The 5,264-nt window shown below is 30.6% G+C and overlaps 1 long non-coding RNA gene across 1 annotated transcript; it reads left to right on the top strand.

Moving 5' to 3' along the window:
- Nucleotides 1–2,723: 2,723 nt before the first annotated feature.
- LOC123267164 lies at nucleotides 2,724–4,095 on the top strand. Its single transcript, XR_006509983.1, has 4 exons — nucleotides 2,724–3,004; nucleotides 3,069–3,139; nucleotides 3,937–3,968; nucleotides 4,044–4,095. It is a non-coding gene; the product is annotated as an uncharacterized LOC123267164 (long non-coding RNA).
- The last annotated feature ends 1,169 nt before the right edge of the window (nucleotides 4,096–5,264 follow it).

Genomic DNA, 5,264 nt, shown 5'->3' with positions numbered 1-5,264 from the left:
GAATAATCCATTTGATATCACATAGTTATAAGACAGTCTTAATAGTATTTTACAGATGAAAAGACATAAAAGTGATTGTAATATAATACTGGTTTTTCATATAGAGGCCCACAACTTCACCTAGGTATATCCAGTCGTATAACTATAGACTTGGCATAAAAATCCACTCGGAATAGTCCAATTGATATAAGTAGACGTAAGATACTCTTAAAGTTAATTTACCGATAAAAACATATTAAACTAAAGTTATCATAAAACTGGACACTCCACCAGAAAACACTTTTTATCATTACGTTATATGTTATTGGATTTTCTAATAGAACCCACTTGCTCTAGTACATCTTGGTAAATCCAGATAGAAATTCTCTAGGCATACAAATTCCATTAAAATCCAGATAGAAATTCTTGAGACATAAATTCCATTAAACTTTCCGTTTTTTTCCTTTGAAAATTTGTATGGATCTGTATATAGATTTGCAGCGACAAAAGCACATTAGACCCCAATAAAGTTATTTTTTATTGGAATCTATGGAATTATTTCAACAGGGGCTTACACTTACATTTAACGATTCAATATACATGTGAATAACTTACATATATTATATATGTATATTTGTTATCATTACGAGCACGTTATTTACTGATAAATAAAATAAAAACTCCGTTTGTCGAATAGTTTTTTTTTTAATTTAATTATTGATATAGTTTCTTGAGTTTTTTATATTAATTTTAGGGTTGCAGTCAACTAGTCAGATTGACAACATTCCGAATTAATAAATTTCTAGAACTTAGAAAGTAAATATAAAATATAATTTAAAATAATTAATTTTACAAATTTTAAAATTTCGAAAAATATAAACTTGAATAATGAAAAAACTAAAATTATATTAATAGAATCTTTCAAAGTCACAAAGTCTCAATAAATTAAAAAACATAACGAAAATTTTTACGCCAAAATGAATGAACAGAGGAACACTCATTTAGCCGAAAAATGTAAATATATAGTTATTTGGATGAGTAATTTTCGGCCGAATCATTATTCGTATGGATGAGTATTCGGATGAATATACGTCGGAACGAACTTTTTTCGAAATTAAATCAATTTTAACTCTTGAGGAATATAAGATTTATGTTTACCTATATTCGATAGCTCGGTATTTTATAATTTGCAAAATTGTTTTTCGGCTGGTATTATATTTAAGTTAATGTATTTTATAAACTTTGAATGTAGCGGAATTTTTAATTTTCTAAAGTTTTGATAATTCGGAATGCTGTCAATCTGACTGGTTGACCGCAACCCTAATTTTAAATATAAAAAATATATAGTGTGATTCTTTGGTTAAAAATAAAGATGGCGCGCTTACTGACCGGGAAAAAAGTAAAAAAAAATTAGGAAAACGGTTGACCCTGAAGGCCACCTCGCCAACTTCCCGCTAATTCCATATCTAGGCGCTTAAAATTGCACTTATGACGTTTTTGAGCTCTTTGAGCTCAAAAATACAATTTATGTGTTATTTTGAGCTCTTCGAACTCGAAGAGATAGCTTTCCTATGATTTTGAGCTCTTTGAGCTCAAAAATCCTATCAAAGTTCGATGAAACACGATTTTTTTAATTTTCAAACTGCTATAACTTTTGAATGAATCAACCGATTTTCACGTGGTTGACGGCGATCGATGTAGTTTTTTGAGCTCTATAAATAATATAGAACAAAAAAATTGATCTGATGAAATATTTTGGAGTTATTACAAAAATTTGCGAAGAGCTGATTAGTTTTTGAGCTCGATCGGTTCAGCCAATTCGGAGATATTTAAAAAAAATGAAAAAAAAACAACTTTTTTTGCAATTTCTCGAAATCTACTGGCCCGAACTGGTTCCAACTTACAGGAAATCTAAATTTGGCGAAGACCTTTCGAATGACACCAACCGTGATCAAATCGATCAAGCCGTTCAGAAGTTATAAGAGGTTTACACACACACACACACACACACACACACACACACACACACACACACACACACACGTACGGAAATCACCGTAAAAATAGTCAGGAAAGCTTCTTAGGGGGCGTCCATAAATTACGTGAGGCATTTTTGAGAATTTTTTAACCCCCCCCCTCCCCTCTTGATGAGATTTCGTAAGATTTTCCTCAACTCCCTCCCCCCTCCCCTAATCTCACGCGAGATCGTTCAAAATTTATGTTTTGGCTGTAACAATAGTTTAAATTGAAGATAAATAAACATATTATGACAAAATTGTATTAAAATTACGACATGAGACCGGCTACCACCGATAGATTTCTAAAGAAATCTATACCTAAAAAATTAGTGAATCCTATCGATCAATAATCAAATTAAACAATCGAGCGCTACTTTGCTGCTCTGCAGGGTTCAGACGAATACGACAATCACTATTGTGTCAAATTTGGCCATATTTTAATATAGAAATACTTTTTCACGCAATTTTACACTGTTTTCTGCTAGAGAAAAAATTACGTGATATTTGTTAAGATCCCCCCCTTCCCCCTAAGTGAGATTTGGTAAGATTTAGCATGATCCACTCCCCCCCTAAAACACCTCACGTAATTAATGGACGCCCCCTTAGGGCTTCAAAACGTCGAGATCTGTTGAAACCTCGATTTTTACAAAACAGGGTAAAACCAATAACTTCCCGATTTTTCGAAAATTTTCGATTTTCTTAGCGGGAAGTTGAAAATTGAGTCTGTCTTTGTTAAACTTGTGTATTTACTTAGTGGAAAATACATGTAAATAAAGGTACAGCATAGGTATTTATAATATGTATTTTAATGTCAAGTTTTAAATAAGTATTACAATGGATACGTGAAGAGAAATCAAAACGTAAGCAGATTTTTTTTATGCTTTCGTTGTCACACTTCCAGTCCAAGTCTCAAGTTTGACGTTTCTGAAATATTTTGTTAATAAATATGAATAACAATAATATTGTTACTTGTATAGCTCCTGTTAATATTGTAGTTATTAAATATTGTAAGTATATTTATATAACTATTTTTTTTTATTTCTGGTAATTTATATTTTTTTTTATTTTTAGGGGGAAAGAGAGATGATGATCTGATTTTACCTGTCAATGATTCTATCAGCTTGTCTTTAGACACTAAACAGGTATGACCCTGAAGTTAGCGGATGGCAGACAAAATAAAATTTCGGATAGGGATATCTGGCGCTCCGTTTACAACGGAATCGGCGCCAGACTCTACCGAATCAGTGGATCTACAAGCGAAATTAAGTTTTTCAAGTTTACTAAATTAGAAATGGTTTGTCGTTGACTTATCTACAGGTGACAATAAACGAAATTTTTTTTTTGCTAATAAAAAATTTTTTAAATTAAAAATTAAATTTTGGGAAACTCTCACCGTGTTTCCTATCGTTTCATAAATATGAAATTTTCAAATTTAATTTATTTTTAGATTCTAAAAAGGTGATTTCAGTTAGTTTTTTGAATTTTGGCTTAGGGCATTCTGGGACGTATATCTGCGAGTAAAATTATTATTATTATTATTAAAAAAAAAAGTCGACTTTTCGTCTTTGAAAAATCTAAGGGTGATATTTTTTTTATTTTAAATCTGTTAGTTGGATCGTTAGATATCCTTAATTTTTGATGTTTTTGAAAATTTTGGTGCCGGATATCAAAGTAAAAAATAATCAAAATCAAAAAAATGTCATGTTTTCATTTTTCAAGAATCTAAAGATGATTTATCTCAGATTTTTTATTTTCTTATTTATTTCTTGAATATCCTTATTTTTTGATTTTTTTGAAAATTTTGGTCAGGAATATTAAAATAAAAAATGATGAGAAACAAAAAAAAAAGTTTTTTGTTTTCATTTTTTAAAAATCTGAAGATAATTTTTTTCAGATCTCTATTTTTTTCATTTGTTCATTAAATATTTATATTGTTCAGTTTTTTATATTTATTTTGACGAAGGAAATCAGGTAAAGCATGAATTAAAATTTTTTTTTACTCAAGTCTATATTTAGAAAAAATTTTAATTGGGTTTCATGTGAAAGCTGTCAGAGGTGGTCACATATCAGCTGTCTCAAACATTTCAAGAAAACTTACGAGGAGATTCAAACTGATAATTATACATACAACTGTGATTTATATAAAAAATGGTTCATTTTACTCTTATCATTTTACGTGCCCAATACTTACCTTACTCGTTGATTCTTATTTCCTTCAGTCATGGCTAATGACTGAGAAGTCAGCTCAGAGACTGAGAAGTCAGCTCAGAGAAGTCAGCAGGCATCTCTGACAACTTGTAAAATTTTTTTAAATTTCATGAACATGCAAACAAGTCTTTTTTTATTTCACAAGAAAAAATTTTGAATAATATAGCTGGACTTTTTTTTAAATAATGCTTTTGTTGAAAAAACAGTAAAAAATTTAGCTGTCTGGTAGTTTCAATGTTTTCAATTTTTAAGGGCCAGTTTTTCAATCCGGGATTAAATTTTATTCAATGACAAAATATCTATATATTTTTGTACATAGATATTCTGACAATAATCATCATATCTTGGATAAAATTTAATCCCGGATTGAAACACTAGCCTTAAGTACACCACAGTAAAATTGTGCCTTACCAGATTTACTGAAATTCGAAAAAATATTTTTATTTAATTCTATTCTTCCAACGAAGGGAATTATATTTTATAATATTCGTAACTATGTGTGGTTTATTACTTGGCTGATCATCTGCGGTCAGTATTTAATAATTTTAAGCCAATAATTTTAATTCTCATTTAATTTCTTCTGAGAATTTTCTTGCGGAAAATATATTACCCCTCTTCCAGTTATTGAAAGAATATAAAAGCACAGTCAAAGTTAATTACAGTTAGTTTTAGTTAGTCCTTACAGTTAGGAAGTTAGTAATATGGATTCTATAACAAATATGTTTATAAGGGAAGACCGCTGGTTCCCTTATGAAATTGAAAACTTAACAGTCGGGATGCAATTTTATCAGTTCGGTACCCAAATATGGAGATGTGAATTAAATCGAGCGTTGACAATTAGGTTTCAAAGCCAGCTGACGATCATCAATGATCAAAAATTTATTATCGTGAATATGAATAAGTGCACGCAGCCGGGACATGCTCCAATGCGGTTCCTAGCGTCTTGGAGTCTGGTTAGGGGTCATCCATAAATTACGTCACACCTTAAAGGGGGGGAGAGAGGGTATCACCAGAATGTGACATTATGTGACAAGGGGCAGGGGGGGGGTGTCAAAAGCT

This window comes from Cotesia glomerata, linkage group LG6 (genome assembly GCF_020080835.1).
Source record: "Cotesia glomerata isolate CgM1 linkage group LG6, MPM_Cglom_v2.3, whole genome shotgun sequence".
NCBI classification, from domain to species: Eukaryota; Metazoa; Arthropoda; class Insecta; order Hymenoptera; family Braconidae; genus Cotesia; species Cotesia glomerata.
This window is presented reverse-complemented; position numbering and strand designations above follow the sequence as displayed.